Below are 17,848 nucleotides of genomic sequence, written 5' to 3' on the forward strand. Positions count from 1 at the left end.
TGTCTATGTGCATGCATATATGTGTGTGTGTGTGTGTGTGTGTCAGTGTGGTGTGAGTATCTCTATGTGTGTGTCTGTGTCCCAGTGCATATAGTTATGTGTGAGTGTTTTGTGTGTGTGTATGTGCACTCCTGTGCACAAGTGTCTGTATGCATCTGCATGCAAGCATTTGTACGTGTGTGTGCATCTGTGTGTATTATGTTTTTGTGTGGGTATGCAAAGGTGAGTGTGTGTTTGTGTGTTGTGCAAGTTTGTGTACAGAAACAGAAAGTGCTGGAGAATTTCAGTACATTCAGCAGCATCCGTGGAGAGAGAAACAGAGTTAAGTTGATATGGCTCTTCAAAATGACACTAGACTCAAAATGTAAACACATGTTACTTCAGTTATTCATAGTAGGCAAGGTAGAGACTGCAGTTAACCAGTCTATACTAAGAAAACCCAAATAAACATTTACTGTTACATGTACATTTGCGATGATGGAACCCATGTTGACCAAGCCTGAGTGAGTTAATAGCTACAAATTCTATTGCAACATGTGTGGACAAGATCAGGAACAGTAAGGAAGATGAACAAACTGGTATTTCTCCTGTAACGCCTGTAGTTGGGTTCCTGTGAAACCTCGCTTAATGAGAAATCACGAGGTAGAAATAGCAGGGCCTTTGGGAAAGGTGGGGTTAGGTGCAGACCAGCAAAATAAAACACTCACAATTACTCAAAAAAAGCCTAACACAACATATAGCACTGCCTGAATGAAGATTAAAATCATATTTTTTTTAACGAAACAAAAGTCAAGTTAACACATTACATTGAAAAAATATTGTTATCGCGAGGACAGAGTCTTCATCATCACCACCTTCAGGTGCACTTATGGTTGTAGAAGTGGATGGCTGCGGTTGATTGACTTCTGACTGTTTCTTGGAGGTTGGCTTAGATTTTGTGATATGCAGGTACAAGAACAAATTAGGAAGGCAAATGGTATGTATAAGAGTAGTGCAGTCCGGCAAGAAGTCTACAGGGCTTATATAGGAATTATACAGGAATATTTTTGTCTCAGCAGGAGAGCAATGAACATTCATTAGTTTAATGTTTGAGATGAGGTTGCTCAGTGTACAGTACTGTACCTCTTACTTGTTCTGATGGCAGCTGACATTTGCGCATGCACAGAATGTAACGTGTGAAACGATCGCCACTGGAATTGCAATATTATGAACAGAGGTAAGTGTTCACGAAAACACTGTTCTCTAATTCTTCAGTGATGTTATACCCAAATTGCACTACCGGAACAAGAATTACCTGTATTGTGATGGGGTGGGGACATGGCAATTCAAGTTTAGAAAGGAATGAGGAAAGAAGATTGAGTAGAGAACAATATAGTTCAGGAATAGATAATGCTTCCTGCAATGGAAAGCATGATTCCTGAATACTATGTTGCTTGCCCAGTGCAAGGGTTAAAGGGCATATCTTCAGAGTTAGAGAGAAATTTGGAATGGGAAAGGGGGAGGGGTTCATTTGTCTGGTCCATGTAGATGCCAATGACATAGGCAGAACTAAGAAAGAGGTGAAAATAAAAATTAGAATTGGGTGGAAAAACTCAGTAGATCTGGCAGCATGTGTGGACTGAAAGCAGGGTTAACATTTTGGGTCCAGGGACCCAAAAGGTTCTGCTAAAGGACTGTGTGAAGCCAGGGGCTAAACTAGAAAGCTGAACCTCAAAGGCAATCATCTCTGAACCTGAACGTGGTGTAATTTGGTTTAAGGCGAATAAGATCAGAGATGTGAATGTATAATTTAAAGACTATTGTGGGAGAAATGGATTTGGATTCATAGGGCACTGGCACAAGGTCTGGGAAAAAGAGGAAGCTATACTGCTATGATAGTCTTCACCTCAACCATGGACAAAGGTGAAGTGATAAGACAAAGGACAACACAATACTGCAAGGTAACATTTAGGGCAATAATACCTGAGTGTGACAGGACAAGAGTGTCTTATTAGGAGAGGGGATCTGCACCAATGGACAATCTCCACCTCAACTGTGCTGGAGCTGTGTTCTTGCCAATGACATCACCAGGGAAGTTGAGAGGATTTTAAACTGAACAGTGGCACTGGGGGAGAGGGCAGTGCTGGGAGCAAAGGATCAAAATTGAGAAAACCATGACAGAAATGGATAGACAGTATGAAATTAAAAGCCATCTAATAGATAAGACTAGAATTTACTAAGTGAGCAAAAGGATAAAACTAAAGCCTCTATCATAATACATGTAGCATTCAAAGCAAAAATGGATGAGCTGAGAATGCGAATTCAAATGAGTAATTACAATCTGGAAGGCATTATACAAACATGGATTCAGAATCAGATGGATTGGGACCTGAACCTTGAAGACTGCAGGAAATTTATAAATGACAGGGAAGTAGAGAATGCTGGAGGGGTGACTCTGTTGGTTAATGATGTTATCAGCACAATAGGGACGGATGACTAAGGTCAGGAAACTGAGATGTGGAAGTAGTTTGGGTCGAAATAAAAATGGTAAAGGCAAGGAGTCACTGATGGAAGTAATGCAAAGACTATATGTCAGGGTCGGGGATACATGAAGATAAAATGAGAAGTGGTCAGAAAAGCATGGTTATAATCAGAGGAAATTTTAATTTACATATTCACTGGAAAAGGCAAATAAGCAAAGGTAAGAAAGAAAGCAAAGAACTGCAGACACTGGAAATCTGAAATAAAAACAGAAATAGCTGGAGGAACTCAGAAAATCTGGCAGCATCTGTGGATAGAAAGCAGAGTTAATGTTTCAGGTCCAGTGACCCTTCTTTGGAACTCTAAAGCAAAATTAACCTCAATGAGGAGTTCATAGAATAGTTTCTTAGATAGTTTCTTAGAATAAGATGTTCTGGACCCAACCATCGTCCACAGCATCTCATCCTCCATAGACAACACCTTTCCATGTAATTGCAGTAACCCTTGCCTTTATACCCCCTCCTCCCTCACTATTGAATACCCAAAACACAATTTCCAGGTGAAGCAATGAATTATTTGTATGTTCAATCTTATTTATTGTATTCTCTGCTCACAATCGAATCTCTCTCCATCGGCAAGATAAATTGCAAACATGATGACTGTTTTATGGTGACTGGACGGACCGAATAGCCTACTTGTGCACCTATGTCTTACAGAATATTTCCCTTTATTGCAAAAACAATAGTGTGTTAATGCAGAGATATCTTAGTATCTTATGCAGGGCATTGGTGAGACAGCACCTAAGGTATTGTTTACAGATTTGGTCTCCTCCCTGAATAAAACATAGAACATTACAGTGTAGTACAGGCCTTTCGGCCCTCAATGTTGCACTGACCTGTGGAACCAATCCAAAGCCCATCTAACCTGCACTATTCTATTCTCGTCCATATGTTGATCCAATGACCACTTAAATGCCCGTAAAGGTGGAGAGTCTACTACTATTGTAGGCAGGGTGTTCCATGCCCCTACAACTTGCTGAGTAAAGAAACTATCTCTGATTTCTGTCCTACGTCTATCACCCCTCAATTTGAAGCTATGCCCCCCATGTACTAGCCATCACCATCTGAGGAAAAAGGCTCTCACTGTCCACCCTGTCTAACCCACTGATTATCTTTCACATCTCAATTAATCACCTCTCAATCTTCTTCTCTTTGAAAACAGCTTCAAGTCCCTCAGCCTCTCCTCATGAGACTTTCCCTCTATACCAGGTAACACCCAAGTAAATCTCCTCTGAACCCTTTCCAAAGCTTCTAAAATGTGGCGACCAGAACTGCATTAGCACTGCACCAGAGGTTTGTACACCTACAGCATGACCTCATGGTTCTAAAACTTGACCCCTCTACTGATGAAAGCTAAAAATAAAGTATAACATTATATTGTTCTATATTCATAGAGGGTTCACTCAGTCGATTCCTGGGATGAAAGGGTTTATCTATGAAGAAAAGTTGAAAAAGTTGGGACTACACTAATTGAAGTTTAGAGGAATGAGAGGTGATCATATTGCAACACAGAAGATGCTGAAATGACTTGATGGGTTAGCTGCTCAGAAGATATTTCCCCTTGTGTGGTTAGTTAGAACCAGTCATTCATTTAAGTGAAGGGCTCTCCTGGTTAACTCAGAGAAAAGGAGACATATCTTCTCTCAGAGATTGTAAGACTTTGAAATGTAGCAAATAGTAGTGGCTGGGTCACTGGGTCACTAACTCAACTATGGTTGAGTTAGAGAGATTATTGATTGCAAAGGGGGTGGAAGTGGAGTTGAGATCACATCAGATCAGCTATGATCTTATCAAATGGTTAAACAGAATTGGCGACCTGAATGACCTACTCCTGCTCCTATTTCTTAGCTTTCTGAAACTGCCTAGGTTTGACATGTCTGCAAACAACAGGATAAATCCAACCCTACTTGTCTGTTGATCATTCGCAAACTGGTGGAAGGGATTTGATAGTGCTATCAATTGGCACTTACTCAGCAATAACCTGCTCGCTGATGCCCAGTTTGGGTTTTGCCAAATTCCTGACCTTATTACAGCTTTGGATCAATCAACAGAAGAGCTGAATTCCAGAGGTGAGGTGACATTGATTGCCCTTGACATAATGGCAGCATTTGACCAAGTGCCACATCAAGGAGGCCTCGTGAACCTGGAATCCTCCGGACCCTGGAACAAAAACTCTCTGTGGGTTCGTACCATACCTGACATAAATTAAGATGGTTGTGGTTGCTGGAGTTCGGTCATCTCAGCTCCAGAACGTCTCTGCAGAAGGTCCTCTGGATGGTGTGCTACACCCATCCATTTTCAGTTGCTTCATCAATGAACTTTCCTGTAACATGAGGTCAGAAGTGGGATGTTTGCCAATGGTTGCACAATGCTCAGCACCATTCAAATTCCTCAGATATTGAAGCAGTCCATGTCCAAAATCAGTTAAACTTGGACAACATCCAGGTTTGGACTGACAAGTGGCAAGTAACATGCGTGTCTCACAAGTGCCAGGTAATGACCATCTCAAAACGAGAGAATCTTATCATTGTCTCTCAACATTCAATGGCATTATCAACACTGATTCGCTCAGTATCAATATCCTGCAGGTTAGTATTGACCAGAAACTGAACTGGGATAGTCAATAATAAATACTGGGCCTATACAGCAGATCAGAAGCTAGGAACCCTGCAGTGAATAAATCATCTCCTGACTCCCACATCCTATCCAATATCTGAAGGCACAATTAGGAGTGAAACTCAATGCACTTTGTGAGTCTATTTGTGTTTGTTTGTGTATCTATGAGTATGTGTGTGTGGCTGCATTAGTGACTGTGAGGGTGGAATTTTTCCATGTCATTTTGAGTGTGTTTGGTGGTGACTAACATGGGTGAGTTGGTGATGGTATCTCATTACTAGTGAAATAAGAGATCAAGTCGCTTGCCAATTCAGTTCATTCAGAGCTGATGGGTAAGTAAGGCCAAGCTTCTCACCCTACCCCGAGTCACTGGAAGCTGTTGTCTAATCAGATACCAGCAGCTTCTGGGGTTCTCAATTTCACTACTCATGTCCTACTCCTCAGGAGATCTGGAGATGAGAAGGTCACTTGCTTACTCTTTTTCATGCAAAGTAAGGGGTTGCAGGGGGAGGGCAGCAGTCATTCAGAGGCAAGGTAAAGGGGTAGCTCTCATAGATCAAGCATCACTCCTAGACTGATGCAACAAGTGGTCATTGACCCACGCTTTTAGAGTCTTGAATTGGCCATCTTTTTCACTTGGCAGGGAGGTGGGCAATGAGGAAGGTGCACCAGTTGAGACCCTTAAATGGTCACTAATTGATCACTTCAGGCTCTTAAATGTTAGCGAATAGAGAAGGTCACCCACAGACTTTCTTGCCCAGCTCACAATTTCAGAGGTAACACGGTGCCAGCGCCACGGACAGGAAAATTGCATCTTGCGTGTCTGTGAGAGAGAATGTGTGTTTCTGAGAGTGTGTGTCAGTGTGAGTTTGTCTGTGCCATTGTTTTTTATTTTTGTATGGAATGTGTGCATCTTTGGCAAAGCAGGCATTTGTTGCCCATCCTGAGTCACCTTGAACTGACTGGCATTCTTGACCATTTCAGAGGGCAGTTAAGAAAATGTGCCCTCTGGCAGCTCAGTCATGAGGCTGCACAGACACTGCAAGGGTCTGTGAGCGGACACATTCACTCCTGGTTTAACCAGCTGCTACGGTGTGCAGATTTAGAGGTTTATGCAGTGGTTGAAGAAATTAGTAGGAACGTAGGCCAAGAGTCAACCACATTGCTGTGGGCCTGGAGTCACATGTAGGCCAGACTAGGTAAGAACAATAGGTTTCCTTCCCTAATGGACATTAGCAAATCAGATAGGTTTTTATAACAGTTGCAAGTTGTTATATGTTTTTGTTAAGCTAATTGTATTTTTAACTCCAGATTTTAAAAAATCTGTGTGTGTGTGTGTGTGTGTGTGTGTGTATACGTGTGTGCGCGTGTGTGTATCTGTGTGTGTATGTATGTTTTCAGTCTGCTTACTAAGTCACTGGCTGCCTTCGCTGTCTGGATCTGTTTTCCAGTCTGAATTGACATCACAGCTCGCGTCTTTGCCAGAACACAATGTTCTCTGGGATCAGGCCAGAACCTTCTTCAGTTACTGTCACACAAGACAGAAGCAGAGAGCAGTGTGTGTGTGTGTCTGTGGAAACACTGAGAGCTATATTTAACAACTCTGCTCTGAACTGGCTGCCTGCCCAGCCTCTATAAACACTGAACTGTTCCACATGAATTTTCCTTTTCTGGTTGTTTTGCATATTATTCTATTCACATTAAGTCTGATTTGCTACATTTAAATTGTAAATAAAAAGCAATTCTTTTCAATTTTTTACAGCCATGAAAGGCACACTCCCCTCTCCCCCACCACTTTCTCCCCTGATATAATTATCTCTGAAGCTAATTGGTATAACTACATTTATACGAAATGGATATTTCTATTTAAAAAGATAAGCCAATATTTACACAGCCCATGTCTGTGGACGAGGATGGAGAGTCTGATTTTCAACAATGCAACAGCAGAGGGAAGCTTTGTCCTGGTAAGTGTATTCTTTAACCTCTGAAGTGGGACTTGAACCCACAACCTCATCCAAGGCGAGTGGGTTTGAGCCAAACTGATCAAGACACTGAAGTGTTTCTGGAAATGAATTGAATTTGACCCTAGTTTGAGCGACGAGTTGGAAGTTTTCACAGCTGCCATCTTTGAACAGCAAGTTTTCTAGAAAGTGCCGCCGATCAGGGATGAGGAAAGGTCACTGGTTCTGTTAAAGTTCATTTCTCCTGTGACAAACCTTCCCAGCTCTGTTCCCTCTGTAATGCTCTGTGCACTCATTATCCCAGGTGGTTCCAAATCACCTTAGGGAAGGAATTTGTTATGATCTTTGCTCTTATGTTTATTTTCATTCTTTTCTCTTTCTCGGACTTTCACAGAAGGTACAGAATGAGTTGACTGTCCCTTTCAGCCCCAGTGCTGCTCGGGGTGGGAGGTGGTGGTGGAAGAGGGGATGTCATTAATCAGATTCACTGCGAATTCTGCAATTTGAACTTCTCCCTTGGCTTTTATCCAAAGGGACCAGTTTCCAGGGGCAGAGATACAGTGGACCTCAGGAAGGACATTGACTCAGGTTTGGTTGAGACAATTTATCTACCTGGAATATGTTCAGTTGAAAGACAAGGGGAGCTGACTGTGATTTTACATGATCTATAAAGTCAAGCTGCCCTGGCTGAAGAAACAAGCGGACTCAGCCAGTAGTTATGAAAGAGCTCCTGCCTATGAAAAGTTATACCTTCAGGACCAGGAGGATAGCCATTGGTGGGGTTTATGCTTGTTGTCCTTAGCTCCGGATCTTCCAGCAGGACAGGTTCCAGTTTGGGAATGTGCTGTTGGTATGAATCCAGCAGAACATACTTAACTGGTTAAAGACCAGCAGTAACTATCTTCTGACCTGGAACCAATCCAGCTGCTAACCTGCAGTCAACCACCTCTGGCATTTGGCCAGTTACATTTGTTCTTAGAGAAACCGAGTCGATGGTTTTTTTATGTTGCGAGAGAATCTGTCCTCCCTACATTTTGACAATTGGAGAGAGCATGAACAATTGAACTGGGTATAATCAAATCCTGAGGAAGGAGGTATGAGTCTAACCCACTCGAATCAGGGGCTAGATTCCACAGCCACGCAACATTTTTAGATGACAAAGCCCATTAATCAAACTGTTTACTTTTAAAACTCTTGGATGGGAAGACAATTCCTGGAATGCATTCCATCCGTCCCAGTGGGAAACGAGGAACCCTGCTCCAGAAACTGGAGAGAAAATCTCATGCGTGTCAAAAGTTTGTCTCCACCGTCTGGCAGCCAGCTCCCTGGCACACTGTATGGATCTGGTAGCGAGGATTTTTCAGGAGAGTTGTAGCTTGTATAACAAGGTTCATCAGCCAGGGCTGTCAAAGAGAAAGTGCTGGAATCTGCTTTCAGGACTCCACCACAACCTTTCAGCAATGGAAGAGAGTTGTTAACGTTCAAAGAATATTGAGGCAAAGGGAGACTAATGTCTGAACAAATTTGTCCTGGAGAGTGAAGTAGCATTCTTAACCCATTTTCACTTTTGGTCATGTGCATGATAATATATCCTTCTGAACAAAGTACGTTATCAGGGGTGACCTCCTAAACGCCTCTCAAGCCTGGGACAGTTTGTCTTCGAAATGATTCCTCCTGAGCTGTTGTCTTCTCCCAAGAGAGAAGCAAAATCCCAAGAACATGTCAGAAAATGTATCTTGGGAAATACATTTGACCAAAAGTTAATTCTAAACCACAGTTAATATTATTTGGCCGGATAAGGCTCTGAGTTTACAACATTATACGTGCAGTCTGTGCCATATATTCTGTGCCCTGTGTATTCTGTACCTTATACATTCTGACTTTTTGTAATCTGTATCCTGCTTATTCTATATTCTGTGTATTTTGTATCCTACAATACCTGAATCGTCTATCTTTAGGAATATGAGCAACACCTTTTCAAGCAGGATTCGCTGGAACTGCTCATAGATTAGATTACTTACAGTGTGGAAACAGGCCCTTCGGCCCAACAAGTCCACACTCACCCTCCGAAGAGCAACCCACCCAGATACATTCCTCTACATTTACCCCCTCACATTAGGCAATTTAGCACGGCCAATTCACCTAACCTGCACATTTTTGGACTGTGGGAGAAAACCAGAGCACCCGGAGGAAACCCATGCAGACACGAGGAGAATGTGCAAACTCCACACAGACAGTTGCCTGAGGCAGGAATCGAACCGAGGTCTCTGGCACTATGAAGCAGCAGTGCTAACCACTGTGCCACTGTGCTATTTGAGCCAGGAGCCCATTGACCTTTTGGAAATATTGGGAACTCTCTAACCCAGACAGCTGTGTACAAGTTGTGGCCTGAGGCTATAATCTAATTGAATGGTGAGGCTGGCTCAAGGGGCTGAATGGCCAACTCCCATTCCTGTTTATTATAGTCTTAATGAAAACATAAAGCTCGCAACATAGCAAAACAAGGGCCAATTAGCATGGCCAATTCACCTAACCTGCACATTTTTGGACTGTGGGAGAAAACCAGAGCACCTGGAGGAAACCCATGCAGACACGAGGAGAATGTGCAAACTCCACACAGACAGTTGCCTGAGGCTCTGTCTGCTCTGAGTCTGCTCCACCATTCTAGATCATGGCTGACCATCTCCTCAATGCCATCTTCCTGTACTATCCCTTTATCTCTTGATGTCAATAGTAATTAGCAAATGTATTGATCTCTGTCTTGAATACAGTCAATGACTATGCTTGCAAAGCCCTTTGAGGTTGAAAGTTCGAAGACTGACCACCCTCACCAGAGGAGGAAATTCCTCATCCTCTGAGTCCTAAACACCCTCCTCCATTATTCTGAGCCTATCTCCCCAGTTGTAGTCCTTCAGCTAGGGGATGCTTCTCTTCCTGGACCATGTGTACACCCATGAATTCTCCATAACATCCGAACCCAATCTGTGCACAGGGACACTGTCCACCTGCTGCATCAAATTCAAATACTCAAGAGGGTTCCTGGGAAAAAAGGAGCTGTTGGGTAGAGAGGGGTCACGAGGATTTGGGGATATAGATGGGTGACCTAGTGCCAGGGGCAGACTCTGCAGCCATTTAGCTGTGCTCTCTCATTGCAAACTGACTTTACAATGGATGTATGTTCTTAGTAAATGCAAATCTTTGTAAGAAAACAAATTAACTCCTGAAAGTTTTGTTTTGCCTTTGACATGGCTTCCAAACTTTCAACAGACAATTTAATGTCCCAAAATTGTGGAGAATAGGAAGTGTTCTGATGGATTTCTCTGTCCACATAGCAATGAGATGATGAAACACTGAATTGATCCTGTGGTTTGAGGCATTGGAGGGCAGGATCAATGAACCAATGAGGGAGAACGGAAGAGACTGATGATTGGATCAGGGTGAGATTACCCAATTAGAGATGGAGCAGGCTCATGTGACATCCATTGGATGGGCTGAATGGTCTCTTTATAGGTTGTAAATTGGGAGCAATTCAAAATGGTGTAGACTAAAGAGTTAGCCATGACTGGAATAGTTGTTAGCCACGCGGGAGACTACCATTTCAATATGGATTATATCAAATCATTCTGCAGGAAATATAATGTATCAAATTATCTAGTGTTTCAGTCAAGGAGAAATAAAATCCATTTATGTCAAACATATTTTGCTTCACTTGCACCAACAAAGAGCACTCAGACATTTTAATGACAGTTGCTGTCGAAGTGCGTTTGGGATAGAAATGCAATACTGTATTAATGTGCCTCCTAGTTTGCCATAGTCCTGTGATCTCTACCACGAGGCAATTACTGTAAGCATCCAACAGTTAATTCAATAAAAATCCAAGACAGTCATTACAGTTGAGCAATTTCAAGTATTTTAAATGAGAAATTGACCAGAAACTGAGATTTGGAGTTTAATTTTGTTTTTTTGCTTCTCTGCACAATCCAAGTTTATTCCTTGCTTCGAGAAAATCTCCCATTTGGAAATGCAGCAGCTAGTGCTTGATCTGAGTGTTCAAACACTTCCTATGGTTTTTCTGGCAGGAGACTTCCTAATTAATGCCCAGGCCTTGAGAGTGGTAGGCCTCAAAGGGCAAACTATCACTAAAATAATAAAATCAGTGGTTACATTAACCCTGTTCTGAGGAACCCCTGCCCAACCCCACCATTTATAGTTACAACATTTCACCTGGCAGTTTGTATCATAACCTGGCAAATCTGCCTTTGCTCCATGTCTTTTGATACCCTATGCAAATCTAATCAATACTGAAAACCGACCCTCAAAAAGAACAGTTCTTTGGAGGATAAAGTCTCAGATTTCCACTCTTCTAGGTGTTTCTCCAAACAGGTAAGTCCTGTCGCCCTGTTCTCAACTGCTCAGCCCCCATTCTCCACCTGAGGAGACATTTCCATCTGCTCTCTCAAATCCTTTAATCGTCTTAAATATCTCCGGTTAATTACATCCTAATTCTCCAAATGGAACGAAGCAAAAGCAATTTAAGGTGAACAGCTAAAGAAACAAGTGACGTTATCTACTCAAACAAGCAGCGAGGATTCGGAACACACGCGAGCAGAGTGGAGGCAGATTCAATCTTGACTTTGCAAAGAGAATGGGATTATTATCTGAAAATGGGACATAGGCAGCGCTCTGCGCAGTACAGCTCAATGTTTGCAACAGAGAAATGAGAGGCCAAATGGCCTCATTCTGTCCTCTAACCCTTCAGTGCTTTCACGAACCTAAGTTTGAGAAATGTTTGGTCTGCACTTCACCTGACGAAGGGGCAACACTCTGAAAGCTTTTTGGATCATAACTTGGTGTTGTGCGACTTCTGACCTTGTCTACCTCAGTCCATTACCAGCATTCCCACATCCTGGTCTGGTGTCTTGGTGAACTCCCGTGACACATAAAGCGTTTGGATCAGATTGATGGTCTGTGAGCCCAGGAATGTTGCTGACCTCACCAATGGGAGATTCTCCCTGAGAGAATGTGACCCTGGAGATAACGCTGAACTTACTCACAGTTTACACTCCATGGATCAGAATTTCTCACAGTGATACAACTTCATGACACCTTACAGAACTGAAATGTATCGTAAGGTAAGACTGAAACATTTCATGATGTCAGACTCAATGTGATTCAATCTGGTTGGACTGTGAAGACATAGCACTTCATTAGATCGTCAGCAAAATGGGTGCAATCAAAATAGCAACAACTTAACTGGTAGCTGTCAATGCAATGCTAACTAAGTTAGTGGAACAGGGTGCCAATCTCTCAGAGACATTGCTGTCACACAAATAATCTTATGAACAAGTCAGACACTTCAGTGCAGAACTGAGGGAGTGCTGCACTGTCAGAGGGTCAGAACTGAGGGAGTGCTGCACTGTCAGAGGGTCAGTACCGAGGGAGTGCTGCACTGTCAGAGGGTCAGTACTGAGGGAGTGCTGCACTGTCAGAGGGTCAGTACCGAGGGAGTGCTGCACTGTCAGAGGGTCAGTACTGAGGGAGTGCTGCACTGTCAGAGGTCAATACTGAGGGAGTGCTGGCAGAAAGTGAGGACTGCAGATGCTGGAGATCAGAGCTTAAAAATCTGTTGCTGAAAAAGCGCAGCAGATCGGGCAGCATCAAAGGAACAGGAGAATCGACGTTTTGGGCATAAGCCCTTCTTCAGGAAAGTGCTGACTGACAGGGGGTCAGTGCTCAGGGAGTGCCGCACTGTGTGAGGGTCAACATGGAGGGAGTGCTATGCTGTCACAGGGTCAGTGCTAAGGAAGTGCTACACTGTCAAAGGGTCAATACTGAGGGAGTGCTGCATTGTCAGAGGGCCAATACTGAGGGAGTGCTATACTGTCAAAGAGTCAGTATTGAGGGGTGCTGCACTGTCAGCAGATCAGTACTGAGGGAGTACTCACACTGTCAGGGGGTAAGTACTCAGGAGTGCTGCTCTTCAGGGGGTCAGTACCGAAAGAGTTCTTCACTGTCAGGGGGTTAATACTGAGGGAGTGCTACACTGTAAGAGGGTCAATACTGAGGGAGTGCCGCACTGTCAGAGGGTCAGTACTGAGTGAGTGTTGCACTGTTGGAGGATCAATACTGAGGGAGTGTTGCACTGTCAGAGGATCAGTACTGAGGGAGTGCTACACTGTCAAAGGGTCAACACCGCGAGAGTGCTACACTGTCAGAGGGTCAATACTGAAGGAGTGCTACATTGTCAGAAGGTCAATACTGAGCGAGTACTACACTGTCAGAGGGTCAGTATTGAGGGAGTGCTGCACTGTCAGAGGGTCAGTATTGAGGGAGTGCTACACTGTCAGAGGGTCAGTACTGAGGGAGTGCTGCACTGTCAGGGGGTCAGTACTGAGGGAGTGCTGCGCCGTCAGAGGGTCAGTACTGACGGAGTGTCGCACTGGCAGAGGGTCAGTACTGAGCAGGGGTTTTGTAGTATTGGATGTCAGTGCTGAGGGAGTGTGCACTGTCGGAAGTCAGTATTTGAGGGAGTGCTGCAGTATTGGAAGGTCAGTACTGAGTGCTGTAGCATTGGAGGGTCAATACTGAAAGAGTGCATGATAGCTCAGTGGTCAGCACTGCTGCCTCACAGCACCAGGGTCTCAGGTTTGATTCCAGCCTTGGGTGACTGTCTGTGTGGAGTTTGCACATTCTCCCCATGTCTATGTGGGTTTCCTCCCACAGTCCAAAGACGTGCAGGTCAGGTGAATTGGCTATGCTAAATTGCCCACAGTGATAGGTGCATTAGTCAGAGGGGGGTGGGTTAATCTTCGGAGGGCTGGTTGGGCTGAAGGGTCTGTTTCCACACTGTAGGGAATCTAATCTAAAAATTGGAGGGTTGACACTGAGGGAGTGGTGTAGTATTGGAGGGTCAGTACTGATTTTCTGATTAGATGTTAAACCGAGCCTGTCTGTCCCTTCTAGTGGATGTAACTGGTCCAATACCATTATTCAAAGATGATCAGAGAGTTAGCACCAGTTTCTACAGCAACATGAGTCCCCCTATCATATCACTGAAGCAGATAATCTGCTCTTTATGACCTTTCAGTTTGTAGGATGTTGCTATGGACGCATCGACTGCTGTACTTTCCACAATAGGAACTATATATCAGCAGTTATTTCATTTGGTGTAAAGTGTTTGGCATGCTATATTGTTCTGAAAGAGAAACCATATCCATTTTGTCTTGTTTGAGTGCTATTCCCGCAGGTTTGTTTGCTGAGTCTACTTTGTCTCACTTATTTGATGGAATCTTTGCTACTGACAGGGGGTCTACGACAATAAATCAAACTCAGGCTGAGCTTTGGTAGTGGGAACTGCGTCACCGAGAAACCTTTCCACACACTACCTGCAGAATTGGACACTGCTCCCATACCCAGTTGACAGCAAGAGGAGGGATAGAGCAGCACTGAATCCTCAATTACTCAGACTCCAGGTTGTGGCTAAAATGAGGTAACTCTGCAGTAAGTGATAAAGTGGAGTGACAGTGGAGAGGAGAGTTTGAAAACTGCAGTTCGACTCCAAAATGAAGTCTTTAAACAACTGCAAAACTGCAGAATTCCTCAGCCCATCCTATCTGTGTCAGCTGTCCCTTTAGTCCTGTTCCCTGCTAATGTTGCCTTTTCAAGTATTTTTACAGTTCCCTGAAAAAGTTATTACTGAATTCTGAGCAACTCACTTTTGGAAAGATCTTAAAGCTATAGGATAGCGGCATTATGAATAAGATCTGGCCTACTCTTACAATAGTGACTCTGAAATTACAGGATTGTTGTGAAAACTCATCTGCTTCACTGGTGTCCTACAGGAAAGGAAATCTGCCAACCTTACTCAATCTCACTGACATGTGACTCCAGACTCTCAAAATGCTGACTCTGGACTGTCAGAGCATGGTCAAGCAAGTGAGCCAGCTGTTCAGACAAGTGACTTACCACCACCTTCCAGGGTGGGTTCAGATGGACAAAAAATACTAGAATGAAACCAAAATACTGTGGGAGGCTGGAAATCTGAAACAAATACAGCGATTGTTGGAGATGCTCAGTAGGTCTGGCAGCATCTGCAGACAAGAGAAAGAGTTAACATTTCGAGTCCAAAGACTATTCTTCAGAGTTAATATTGAACTTGAGTGTGACTCTCACATCCCAACAGTATCCTAACTGCGTTTCTGAATTTGCATTCCAGCTTTTTTCTTTATTATTGAACACTTCCTCGGTAAAATGCCTTGTGAAGTTGAGGTCGGGAACAGTGCTATGCAAATCATGTATTTCTGTCTGCAGTCTGAACTAAATACAAAAGATTTGAATAGGAAAGGGTGAAAACCAACCTGAAAAGGAATCTGCCATGTTTGAACTCTGTTCACAAACTATAATGGTGTTAAATAAGACCATAAAATCAGATTGCCCTGCTGTCAGCCAGAGAAGATTTTTCACTTCACAGTATTAGGGTTTAATTTTCTTTCTTTTTGTGTCTTTGGTCAATAAGGTTGCTAAGCAGCAACTGGAAGCTTTAAGTTGCATCATGCCAATTGTACACGTGGTCACAGGTACACTCATATACACACTCAGATACAGTCACAGGTAGACTCTAATACATGCACCCAGGTACAGGGACAGATACATTCAGACACACATCCAAACTACTCACAAATTGACTCTCAGAAACACAACCAGATGCAGTTATAGTTAGATTCTCAGAAATAGACTCAGATATGGTCACAGGTGAACTTGTAGACACACACACAGAGGCACAAGTGGAATCTCAGAGACACACCCTATATAGTCCCAAGTAGACTCCAAGACTCACACTGAGACATAGTATTGGTTAAATTTTTGGAAATGCTCAGATACAGTCACAGGTGGACTCTCAGGCATACACCCAGATACAGTCACAGGTGGACTCTCAGGCATACACCCAGATACAGTCACAGGTAGACTCAAAGATACACAGAAACAGTCATAGTTAGACTCCTAGCCATATTCTGGTACAGTCACAAGATGACCCTCAGGCAATAGATCCAAATACAGCCACAGGGCAAATATCAGTCAGACATTGAGAAACCATCACAGGTAGACTCTCAGACACAGACTCAGACTATGTCACAGATAGGTTCTCAGATTGAGCACAATCACTCTCACATATAGCTGTGGGTACACACAGATCACAAAACGCTAGCATTCAAGTTCAGCAGGAATAAATGGAATATTGGCCATGAATTCAAAGCAAGTGGAGAATAAAAGTAAGGAGGTCACACTAAAATAATACAAAGCATCAGTCAGTGTCAGACATTAGTGAAACAGACGGCTTTTTTACCTCAAATACTGAGTTTCTCAACCAACACTCCAAAGGCTAGTTTGTTCCAATAAATTTCACCATCTGCCATGACCCCATATCCTCAAAGCATTACCATGGGCCTCTGGATTAACCGACCAGTGACTTTGCCATTATCTCTCTCGCATAGTGTGATCCTGGCAGTGGGATACGACTGGACCATATGCGGATCTTACCGTAACATGGCTTTTAATGTTGACATATGTTGCTGGAATTCATTTCTTCAGGAAAGCATTCCAAGCAGAGAGAAGAAAGTGCTTGTGGGTCCCTGTTTGATAATGATGACAGTGTAGTGCAGCAATGAAGATGCAATAAATTGTGGCACTCTGTATGTAAATGTGATATAGTCTTTTATCAGAAACTCAGTCTGATACTTATGGCACTAGTCCTGAGGTAAGTCTCTCGCATGCCACTTATGAAACAACAGCTAAATATGTAGAGTCAAGGACAGCTCTTCCAATACTGAAGCAGAAACGTGAATACAAGGACCAAAAAATTGTACTTTTTAAAAATTTTATGTGTAAGCTAATTGAGAATAAAACAAACAGTACAAATATTCTGATTGTATGTGAGACTTTTATTGATAATGGTGCTAATAGGCAGTGTACAAATCTCATAGAGACAGGGAGGGCATGTTTACAAATGATTCTCCGCTCTCCCCTTTAAACAAAATGAAACATTGCAGGTGAAAATTCAACAATTAATAATTAAGATAATCACTGGTGATTAGCAAAGCAGAAGTGATTGATTGTGAATGTTTTATACATGCTTGATATTCATTCTAAATAGGTTTATGCAGTCCAACCTGTCAAAACTGCCCTCTGCTCTTTCAATTCCCAGCTCCTCTCATCTTAGTTTTGAATGGCTTGGCCCTTAGCCCTGCTCGTGGCTAAAATGGCAAGTAACTGAGACTGAAACTCAAATAAAAGCAAAATATTACAGAAGCTGGAAATCTGAAACAAACACAGAGAATGCTGGAGAAACTCAGCCAGTCTGACAGCATCTGTGGAGAGAGAAACAGAGTTAATGGAGAAGACTGTATGTCTGCAGCAGAGTCATACCAGATTCGAAATGCTAACTGTTTTTCTCTCTCTGCAGATGCTGCCAGACCTGCTGAGTTTCTCCAGCATTATCTGTATCAAGCGAGCCTTTTTAGACTGAAGCTCCTTCCTCTGCTGCCTTCGTATCAGAGTTGATCTGCATTAAGTTAAACTGGGTTTAACTGAACTCAACAAGGTAAAAACAATGACTGCAGATGCTGAAAATCAAATACTGGATTAGTGGTGCTGGAAGAGCACAGCAGTTCAGGCAGCATCCAACGAGCAGCGAAATCAACGTTTCGGGCAAAAGCCCTTCATCAGGATGAAGGGCTTTTGCCCGAAACGTTGATT

The sequence above is a fragment of the Chiloscyllium punctatum genome, chromosome 6 (assembly GCF_047496795.1).
Source record: "Chiloscyllium punctatum isolate Juve2018m chromosome 6, sChiPun1.3, whole genome shotgun sequence".
Classification (NCBI taxonomy): Eukaryota; Metazoa; Chordata; class Chondrichthyes; order Orectolobiformes; family Hemiscylliidae; genus Chiloscyllium; species Chiloscyllium punctatum.